Source organism: Sapajus apella, unplaced genomic scaffold (assembly GCF_009761245.1).
Source record: "Sapajus apella isolate SASKATOON/1434 unplaced genomic scaffold, GSC_monkey_1.0 scaffold3, whole genome shotgun sequence".
In the NCBI taxonomy this organism is placed as follows: domain Eukaryota; kingdom Metazoa; phylum Chordata; class Mammalia; order Primates; family Cebidae; genus Sapajus; species Sapajus apella.
In genome coordinates this window covers 20,059,725-20,071,573 of record NW_022436943.1, presented here as the reverse complement: position 1 = coordinate 20,071,573, position 11,849 = coordinate 20,059,725, and the positions used below count along the sequence as shown (strand labels likewise).

At 37.4% G+C, this 11,849-nt stretch overlaps 1 pseudogene across 1 annotated transcript; it reads left to right on the top strand.

Annotated features, from left to right (window-relative positions):
- Positions 1-10,604: 10,604 nt before the first annotated feature.
- LOC116531791 lies at positions 10,605-11,389 on the top strand (annotated as a pseudogene). Its single transcript, XR_004260586.1, has one exon. The product of XR_004260586.1 is annotated as a eukaryotic translation initiation factor 3 subunit K pseudogene (transcript).
- The last annotated feature ends 460 nt before the right edge of the window (positions 11,390-11,849 follow it).

Below are 11,849 nucleotides of genomic sequence, written 5' to 3'. Positions count from 1 at the left end.
TGAGTGAAAGTTTGTTCAGCTACTGAATATTTTCTGAAGGAGCCTTGCATTTCAAAAGCAATCCATGTATTTCATAAGGCCTGGGCTCAGTATTCAGGGTAAATGAAATATTCATGGTTAAAAAAGAATCCTTTATGAACATTAGTGCCTGAAACACCAGGGAAAAAAGATGTGGACTACAAACAATATGTATACACTTGGCGATCCTCCATGCTCTTTTCTCTTTCCAGTTGTCTTGAACGGAGCCACCCTCAGGAGGCAGCACCTCCCTCTTCTCTCTCCTCCTCCTGGGCCAGCCATATAAGATGCGCCTCCCTCCTCCTGACCTTCCACCATGATTATAAGTTTCTTGAGGTCTTCTCAACCATGCTTCCTGTACCACCTGCAGAGCTATAAGCCAGTTAAACCTCTTTTCTTATAGTCCAATTCCTACAGTTATTCCTTATATAAATTCCAAGAGAAGACAGTTAGCCAAACCATTATAGAATTACCTACTCTCAGTTAGGTATTTATAGCAACGCAAGAACAGAATAATACAGCCTCTGAGTAGCATTTATCATCCTGGATTTGTCGTCTTTTCTGTTTAAGTTATGTTTAAGGAATCATCCCTGACCCTTTTTGAGTTTTGTCCTATTTAAAGAGAATTTAAGTTTAGAAATGATCTTATTTAATACTAAGTCCATCCTTTTGTCCTTCAAGAATTGTTGCCAAAATTTACGTGTAGGAGCTCAGCTAAGCAGCTCCTCTGAAAATGATCATTTACAGTCCCTGCAGAATTTTAACTATGATAATTGATTTACTGATTTCTGCCTTAATTCATTTTTTCACTCAGGAACAAGTTGAGGCAGGGATTTGGGTGATAGTCAACAGTAAGGTCAGGAATGAGGTTAAGTTATAGATAGTATTAAAATTTAAGAGAAGCAGCTAACCTCAAAGATGTTAATTAACTTTAAGGATGGGGTAAAATTCAATGCTAGGTAAAGTTCAAATATATGTCACTGAGGGGTGTGTGTGTGTGTGTGTGTGTGTGTGTGTGTGTGTGTGTGTTGTAACACATTACTTGGCAAAATATGAAGATAAATGGATTGACCAATTTAGATCCAGAAAAAAGATGAGACTCTCCAAATATCCTGGGTATCAAATCATCATTCCAATTAAATCACCAGGTACTCCGCTGGAGTCAGAAGGGGTATACAGCACAAGTATACAAGTGCTAAATAACATGAAGCAATTGACATTATTCAGAGAAGTGTAATACAGCTGGAGAATAGGATAAATGCAGAGGAGCCTGGGGAGGTAAGAAGGGGGTGGATCCTCTAAGAGTTTGCAGCCCCTTGGAAATCAAAGTGAGTGATGGAGGTGGTTGACTTCCAATCTGACAGCACCTGAGGAGACATGGCAGCATCACAGACACCCTGCGGCACCTAGCCTGCCTCTCGGCCACATGTTGCCTTCAGGAGCTACATCCTGACTGACAAGACAGATGTCCTGTTCAATCTGCTATTGTGAGCTCCTGCAACGCTGTGCCTTAAGAAGCCTTTTCTGGCCTTTGGTACTGTGAGAATTCCCCTCAGCAGCTTTCTGCTCATAGGCTGGAAAAGTCCAATTCCTACAGTTATTCCTCACAAAAATTCCAAGAGAAGACAGTTAGCCAAACCACTATAGATGAAGTTGTCCTCTCTCGGCTTCCTTCAAAATGCTTATGTAACAGAATCAATTCTAATTGTGCAAACCTTCTCAAAAAAGATGAACCTGTCTGAGTTAGTCAGTTATACTCAGTGGAGCCGTAAGAACCAAGCCCGCAAGAGGAACATGTGTGTTGAAGGGAATTGTACCATTACCAAAGCACATTTCTTCAGAGGGTAGAGCAGCAACCACAGCTGTGTTAGGCAAAGGAGACAGTCAGGGAAATAAGTGCCTGGTAGGGGTGCTTATTAACCAGCAGGTACTCACAGACTATGTTTCAGTTCCATTTATTCAACAAATACTTATAGATCGTCTACTATGTACCAGGAACTGTTCTAGAGCTACCAACTACATTGGTAAACAAAATAGACAAAAGTACCTTCTCTCCAGGCTGCCTTAGAGTACCAGCAGTTATTTTGATGGGCTACCTGGAGAGACAAGCATCTGTACAAGTGCATAGATGCTCAAAGCTGACTTATCTGCAGCAAAAGAAGCTGCTCCACTGTGCCGAGTGCCTAGTGTCTTCCATTTACCCCTCCAGAGCTACTCTGCACTCTTCTCTACCCTACTGTCTACTCTGAGAAGTTTAACTTGCATAAATTCTATCAATAGATATGAACCTGTGCCCACTTGCTTCCTGTTGGGTGCTGCTGATGGGAAACAGGTTGGAGAGGAAGAAGAGAGTGGGGTTAGGTCACTTATTCCCTTGGTGCCTTCCTTCCCAAGTTGTCTAGAGCTGGTGGTGGCCCTTAAAAAGGGGGGAATACCATTGCTTTCAAGGAGGTCTTCTCTACGTGACTGTCTCCTTCCAGGTTCCAGTGACCACAGCATCACTCAGCCTTTCAGTCCTAAGTGTGGAAGCAGAACCTACGCTCTGACTAGCCCGCCCCTGTGGATCTCCTGCTAGACCTTCCCTATCTTATCAATAGTCCCTTCGTGTGAGAGGCTGAATAATGGCTACCCTATAATCTCTGTAACCTACAAATTTTGTCTTGTAAAAAAAATTATCTGGCAGGTCTGATGAAGTTACGGATCTGGAAATGGGAGGATTATCCTGGATTACTGGGTTGGGGGTGCCTAAAGGCAATCACAAGTATCTTTGTAACAAACAGAAGAAAAGACACAGACAGAAGAGGAGGAGACAAGATGATCATAGAGGCAGAGATTGAAGTGATGCAGCCACAAGTTAAGGAATGCCAGAAGCCACCCAAAGCTGGGATGGATGCAGACGTATTCCCTCCTACAGTCTCCAAAGAGAGGGCAACCCTGCCAGCACCATGATTTCTGTCCTGTGATGCTGATTTTAAACTTCTGGTCTCCAGAACTGAGAATAATATTTTCTTGTTTTGAGCAACCAAAATCTGTGATCATTTATTACAGCAGTCAAAGGATCTAATATACCTTGTTAAAAATTCTCCTCAAATTACCCTGATTATTCTAGTGAGACATTATCCTATTCTTATTTGGCACAGGGTTTTTATCATAAGTGTTTAGAGAAGAGCAAAGTCCCTAAAATTATACATAAAACTATGAGTATACTTAGGTCAGTCTATTAAAAAGAAGCCTCCTAATTTTCATCAGACTCTCAGAACAACTTCTTCTAGCTTCTTCTGTCACCATCGGTTCTAAATCAAATAGTGGTTAAGCTGAATTTTGGCAGGTACCAGTCCCCACTGTATCACTGGAAAAGTGTTAGAGCCCTTGGCTCCACCTGGTATTCTGGACAAGACACAGCCCGAAGGCCAGACTGGAAGAACAAGTTGGCTTTTTCATGACATTTATCACCTTGGGTTTTATGCAAACCTACTCTTTCGTTTCAGAATTTTTTATTACTCTGACCTTTTCAGGATTTTGTCCTGTAACAAGGAAACAATCTTTTCTGTTCTAGAAAATCTTTTGTTTAAATCTAAATCCATGACTTTCCTGAAAAATTTGAGCCAAACATAGCCCAGCTAAACAGCCCAGATGGGGCAGCCCAGTTATGTATGGTCACACACCCACCAGAAGAACATTTGAGGCATGTGTAGCTCCTCTTTAAGGATTCACACATTCATCTATTTTTTTCTTGTAGTAGTTGAGAAAATTGAACCAAAGATGAATAACACATAGTCTTCGTCACTAATTTATCAGCTACACAATTTAGTAAATTGACTTACCATAACAGTGTCCCAGAGTAGGCAGTAAAGAACTTGTTATGAGATCAAGGAGTAGGGAGAATACCAAAGGGAGATACCAAGCAACATCTCAAATATAGGTAAGAGTTTTCCAGGCTGCAGTGCACACCACGCCAGAGACAGGAGAATTGCCCCCCAAGCTTTAAGCTGTCACTATTAAACTTGTTTTAATCAAGTCATAAACTGTTTTTATAACTGTAGTGGAAAATGCATGGATATACCATAATGTATTTATCCATTTATATGTTGTTTCCATTTTTGTCTAATACAAATAAAACTGTTACGAATACTTGTATACAAATGTTTGAATGGGTGCATGCATTTTTCTTGGGTAAATACATGGGGTGGAATGGCTGAGCGTACGCTTAACTTTTTAAGAAATTGCCAACTCACTTTCCAAAGTGGTTGGATCATTTTACATTTCTGCCAACAGTGTATGAGTTCATTGCACACCCTCCTCAATGTGGTATTCACAGTCTTTTTACTTGTAGACATTTTAATAGACGTACAGTGGTATCTGCTTTTAATTTGCATTTCCCTAATGAGTAAAGATACTGAGCATGTTTTGTGTTTACTGTATACATACAAAATGTATTTGGTAAAATGACTGTTCTAATCTTTGTCTTATTTGTTGATTGGGAGGTTTGTACTCTTATTAATAAGTATTTTTTGCATATTCTAGATACATGTCTTTGTTGGATATATGTTTTGAAAATACTTTCTCCTATTCTGTGGCTTGTCTTTTTATTTTTTAACTCTTTTGAAAACAAAATGTTTTTAATATTGACAAAATCTAATTTGTGTGTGTGTGTGCGTGTGTTCTGTATAGGTAAGTGTGGATGAAGGAGCATCAATAAGCTCTTCCTCTGATTCAGGACAGGAAATGGTGAAACAGAAAATAATAATAGATACTTGCATATAGGTATAGGAAAGAAGAGCTTAAAAAGCATAACTTATAGCCCAAATTATCTCTATGTAATATGATATGCAACTATGCTGCTATATAAAATGGGAGTAGGATATGGGATAAAAATTACAAACATCTTAAAAAGAACTAACATTTAATGAGAATTTACTATATTCAGGTGACTATTCTAAATACTCTTCTTGACTTGTTTAACACTAAAATTCTCCAACTCTTCAAATATTTACACTAACCCCAACCACTCACCATCACCCCTAAATATGTGGAACTTAGCACAAAATCCCATATGTTTTCTATACTGTTTTGTTTCCATTCTGTATCAATATACTCATAGAATTTTGGCATGGTCAGCACTCCTGAGCTTAATTTCTGCCTCCTAACTGCTGGGTTTCAGGGTTGGACTTCACCTCTCTGATATTATAATTCCAGCTCTCTCTTTCATGTATTTGCATAAATTTAGAGGTACAAGTGCAATTTTGTTACATGGATATATTGCTTAATGATGAAGTCTGGGTTTTTAGTGTAGCCATCACCCAAATAATGCACACTGTAATTTTTCATCACCCACCTCTCTTTCTGAGTCTCATCAACCTCTCACCTTTCTGATTCTTCACTGTCTACCATTCCATACCCTATGTTTATGGGCACACATTATTTAGCTCCCACTTCTAAATGAGAACATGTGATATTTTATTTTCTGTTTCTGAGCTGTTTTACTTAAGATAGTAGCCTCCAGTTTCATCCATGTTGCTGCAAAAGACATTATTTCATTCTTTTTCATAGCTGAATGGTATTTCATGGTGTGTGTATACATATACATACATACACATATATACATGTATACATTATATGTGTGTGTCTGTATATACGTATATGTATATCACATTTTTCTTACCCAATCATCCATTAACTGATACTTGGGTTGATTCCATATCTTTGCTATTATGAATACAAGTACAGGTATCTTTTTGATATAATGATTTCTTTTCCTTTGGGGAGATACCCAGTAATGGAATTCTGGATCAAATGGTTGTTCTATTTTTAGTTGTTTGAGAAATCTCCATATAATTTTCCAGCTCAATCTATCTGAATCTGTCAATCATTCTTTGGACAATTTGAAGTCAAGTACATGGATATGAGCTACACAACCACACCCACATCTAAACATATACCCAGCTTGGTCCCAGGTAAAGCTCAGCTCGGATGCCTATGGAACTCACTTGTGAATGGTTCCCATAACCTGACCACACTACGCAAGCTTTTACACTGAGACTCCAGTACTCAAGTATTGCTAATGCTAATTTGATCCCCATATTGACACGTGTTTGTGAACTCAGTAATTCAGGAAAAATATCTCCCGCTGACCTGACCGTAAAAGAGCGTTATGAAGTACCATGTTCCCCACTTCAGTGTTCCCCGCTTCAGAATGGCTATGCAGGCCCCTCACATCTAGCTTCTTCCAGCTGAAAACCCAAATAATGTTATTTTCCACCAAAGTCTAAACATACTTAATTTTGAAAAAATGTCAATATTGCATATATGTCTTTTGGGTTCTGACTTCTCTTTAGCACTCAAAAATATCTAGTTATAAAAAAGATCTTTATTATATGATAAGTCTTATTGTATGATAATCTGTCTTTAAAATCCTAACTTGGAGCCTCTTGCTTCTGATTCCTCTATCTTTGCCTTTAACAGAAAGGTTGTGTTTAAATAGCATCAGCAAACAGAGAGGAAACAAGATTGAAATAGATCATGCTTCTACTGCAAGTATGGATAACATAGAACAAGATAAAAAAAAAGTAAGACATACAAATATCTGTAATGAAATAAGGGAATGAAGATGAGACCAAAGGATTGGCAGGAAGTGGGCCTACCTTTTTAAATTAAGGCAGGGTATTTAGAGAGAAGAGAAAAAAGAAAAATATATAATAAGCTTTATGTTTCTGTATCTTAGGCCCAGCTAACAAAGTACAGTTTTATTCCAATCAGTTGCCAATCTCACATCATGACTACACATATTCTAACAATAGCAATCTAAACAATAGCAATCCTAAGACTATTTAACGTCTTGAAAGTTAGATTGGCCATAATATTGGGTAGATTGCAACAGTATGGTGGACCCTAATAACAGACAAAACCAATATCCAAGAAAAGAACAACTATTCATTTTTCTACTAATCCATAAAATGAGTTCTAATGAGGCTAAACATAGCCAGGAAAAATGTTACTAGGTTTAGTCCCTGATTTTTCTTTTAAAGTAAATAAATAAAGCTAGTTATGATCAAAATCAAAAAAAGAAGGAGGCATATTTGATATATGAAACAATATTAAAACAATTTTCAAGAAGCTTATTCCTTTGGGAAAACAAAGAAATAGAAGCTTCAAGATCATAGTCTTTGAATCTTCCACGTTTTTATAGAAGGAAATGGCTCTGACTGATCATTACATGCTAAAGAAATGAGTGCCAGGCTTAGAAGCTGTACATTAAAGTCACTCTAGAAACCACTATCAGTTTTTGCTGGTTTTGCTACTTTGATTTTTGTCCTCAGACATAACAGACAATAATTATTCAAAGCTAAGTAAGGCCATGAGTCCCTAAACAGCCTCAGAATAATGAAACGACTGCCCAGTTACTAACCAAATAGTGAAGGAGACTGAGCTATTGGGGCGCTCCTCACCCCCAAAATAACTCTGGAGAAATGTTAAAGGAGTGGAAGAAACAATGTGAGAAACTAACTGAAAACTGTCAATATGTCATTTACAATAAATGATCTATTTATCACTGGACAAGTAAAAATGTGATTAAAATGCAAGTGGAGGAATCAGATAAATCTAGGTTAAAATTCAGTCCTGCCTGTGTTCTCTTAGAATTTTGTTTCATCTTTCTACGTCAGGTTTCTAAACTGTAACATGGATAAAATGTTGTGAGAATTAAACAGAAATATTTCTGAAAAATAATTCTCAACAAATATCTATCCTTTTATAAATCTCTCAGATTTATCTGGTTGCTGACAATATCTCACTGATTACAAAATAGTAAATTGAGTAGTTGAAACATGAAGTCTGTGAAAAGTGGTTTCTTAGAATTTTCTTTAAAGTGTCTATAGATGCAGACTTCCCCAACCAAAATTCCATTTTTGTGGAAATTGGCCCATCAGTTCTAAAATGTATATAAAAATGCAAAGTACTAGAAAAGCCAAAACAATTTAGAAAAAGAAAAATAATTGATGAACTTACCAGATTCTAAGACATAAATGTAAAACTATGGTAATCAAGCCAATATTGTCTTTGAATATAAAGAAAGACACAAATTTATGGACCAAAATAAACTATGCATAAATGGCCAATTGTTTTTGACAACACAGTTCAGTGGTACCAGAACAACAACTGGATAAACAAATGAAGAGAAAAATGAATTTCTACTGCTATCTCAAATAACACAAATAATGAAATTAATAACATATTAACAACTTGAGATAGATTATAGATATAAATGTAAAGGTTAAAATTGCAAAGGTTTCAGAACTATGGCAATCAATACAGGAGTCAATAACCACATATTGCCATATAAAATTAAATTTGATTAAAGTTAAATGAAACTTAAACTTGGATTCTCAATCATATTGCATGTATTGCAAATGCTCAATAATCAGCATAGCTAAAGGCTACAGTGTTGAATAGGCCAAATGGAAAATTCTATTGGAAGGTGCTATTTGAAAAGAAAAAAATGTGAGAATGATTTTGCAAGCTTAGGCTAGGTGAAGATTTCTTAAGTAGGACACAAATAACCAACAATAAAATGTAAAATTGATAAATTGGATTTTCTCAAAATGAAAACGTCTGTTTGTCAAATGACAGTCATGAGAATGAATAGACAATACATAGACTAGAAGAAAACATTCACAACACAGACATCTATAAAAGGGATGTTTATGCTGAATAAAGACCTCCTTCAATTCTATAAAAGAGGGCAAACAAGCCAATACAAAATTGAGAGAAGACCTGAGGAAACAACTCATAAAGGAAGTTATAAAAATGGCAAATAAGTATACAAAAAGTGCTCAACATTGTCAGTAATCAGAAAAATGCAAATTAAAATCACAAAAAAATCATTAGATCCTCACTATTATAGCTACATTTAAAATGAATGACACATCTGGTATTGACAAGGATATAGAACATTCAGAACTCTCAAAAAGTGCTGTTGTGGGTGTAAAATGGTATGGCACTTTGGAAAACTGCTTGTCAGTATCTTATAAAATTTAACATAGGCATATGTTTACATACACTGTGAAAGTGCTGTAACCTGGCAATTTCACTCAAGCAGTGTCCTTACCCAGTGAAAGCACATTTCCACACAAATACTGGTACACAAATCCTCCTTAGCAACTTTAGCCCAAAACTAAAAACAATGCAAATAACCTGCAATAGAAGAATAAATAATTACATTTTGGTATATTTGTACAGTAAAATACTACTCAGCAATAAAATGAGAGAAACTCTCCAAACACAAAACAACGTAGATGAATCTCAAAATTGTATGCTGAGATAAAGAAGTCACATCCAAATAATAAACACCGTATTATTTTATTTGTAAGTTCTAGAATAGGCAAAACCAATCTATGATGATAAAAATAGGAGTATTGGTTGCCTCTGGGAAAAGGCCATTGACTGGAAAGGGTCGGGGTATATTTTCTGGAATGATGAAATTGTTCTCTACCCTGTTTGAAGTGATGCGTTCATGGGTAGATGCATTTATAAAAAATCATTGAACTGCATTTCTAATACACGCATTTTACTAATGCAAATTATTTCTCAATTTAAAAAATATTCTGGAGGAGTAAACAAAAGAATTTATGTGTACAAAGGTGTATTCTAAATGTGCCTTTCTTCCTAATACCTACAGTGACTGAAGCTCTAGATACGTGTGCTTTCTGCCTTCTCGTAGTCAAATCCCCTTGTAAGGCATTCGTTATGGAATGTCCCATTACCAAGTTCCACAGCAGAAATTGAGATGTTGCATCCTGTGATTCCCAAAACCTTAGCTAGCAGAACCCTAGCCCACTACTAATGCCTCTCCATTTGGTTTATTGCATGCAGCTCATCACAAAGAGTCTGACAAACTCAACATGTCATACACAACGAGAGCTTTTCTCATTCCAACAGCAGCCGACTCAATGACTAGTCATCTCAGAGATCAAAAATCTACTTTTTCATTCTAGGCTCGTAAAGCTGAACCCAGACCTCAGCACACATCTTAAAGCCTGTTGCCAATCTATATATTTTCTTTTCTCTTCTATAAACCTAACAATAAATAAATAATAATGCTCAAACATCCACTTTGCATTTGTTTTATTTATTACTGCATGTTTAGGGATATCTTTTGGTTTCCAAGTGACCTGGTTATGCTCAAACATGTATTGACATCAAGTAGGTTGCCATGGGAACATTGAGATTTACAGGAGCAAAGGATGAGTGCTTGATAGTGTCCTAGTCGCCCCAGGGCATATCAAAATTAAATAAAGCACTAAGACTTGAAGTGAGGGGTGGTTATTATACAGTGAACAGTAACTGAAAGAATAAAGTATTTTTCTCTAGAGATGTGGTTGTCAGAATCTGCATTATAATATTAGTTTGTTTGCTATAAAATATCAGATTTGGATTCTCTGTGTTTACCCACTAGATCAGAAAACTAAATCGTTATATAAATATGCTTTATAAACATTAGTTACCCTCCTCCAAATGGATTCACACCACATTGAGAGTCTATGGTTAATTGCAACTATTGGCTTAGAATTAAAAGAACTTGCTCTTCCTTTTCCCGTCCTTGAGGACGCTGTGCCAAGCCAGTGTTAGCCTCCAGCCCTGGTTGTGGAAGGTGACAGTAGTCATGGCAATGTTTGAGCAGATGAGAGCCAACGTGGGCAAGTTGCTCAAGGGTATCGACAGGTACAATCCTGAGAACCTGGCCACCCTGGAGCGCTATGTGGAGACGCAGGCCAAGGAAAATGCCTATGATCTGGAAGCCAGCCTGGCTGTCCTGAAACTGTACCAGTCGAACCAGCCTTGTTTCAGATGACAGTCACCACCCAGATCCTTCTGAAGGCCCTCACCAATCTGCCACACACCGACTTCACCATGTGCAAGTGGGTGATTGACCAGGCACATCAAGAAGAACGGCCAATCTGGCAGATTTTGTACCCCGGGGACCTGCTGGAGACCTGCCACTTCCAGACCTTCTGGCAAGCCCTGGATGAAAACATGGACATCTTGGAAGGTATAATTGGCTTTGAAGACTCTGTCCGAAAGTTCATCTGCCATGTTATGGGTATCACTTATTAGTACATCGACCACTGGCTGCTGGCCAAGATGCTCATCTATCGGACAGCCAGCTAAAGGTGTGGATGAGCAAATACGGGTGGAGCGCCGACGAGTCAGGGCAGATCTTCATCTGTGGCCAGGAAGAGAGCATTAAACCCAAAAACATCGTGGAGAAGATTGACTTCGACAGTGTGTCCAGCATCATGGCCTCCTCCCAGTACCTGCAGGTGTTTAATAAAGATGTGCTGACTCAATAAAAAAAAAAAAAAAAGAATTAAAAGAACTTTTAAAATTAACCCACAAATTAGGGTCCAGTGACCTCCTTGATTCCAGGAAAGGGCCCAAGAATCTGTATCATTAAGAGCCCCAGCACAGAAACTACTGATCTTCTCACTCATCCTGACCAACACAGACACATACTTGCCAAATCATAAAAAGTGGTTTTCCAATTTCTTTTTAAACACATGCAATGGCATGAAGATCACAACCTCAAAAGAAAAATAGTTGTAAAATATTATTTCTATAAGATACCTAAATCGTAGGAGGTTCCATCTTCATTTTGTATCTTTACTGCAGATCAGCAAAACACAGAGGAAGGTAAAATTTATCTTTTTTACCTTCCTACACACTTACTAGCATGGGCATTTCACGTTTGCATAAAGCATCCCCATTATAAAAATCAAATTGCTTATAATGGTATAGATCCTTATACTTTATCAAATGTTTTCTGATTCGTAAAATAC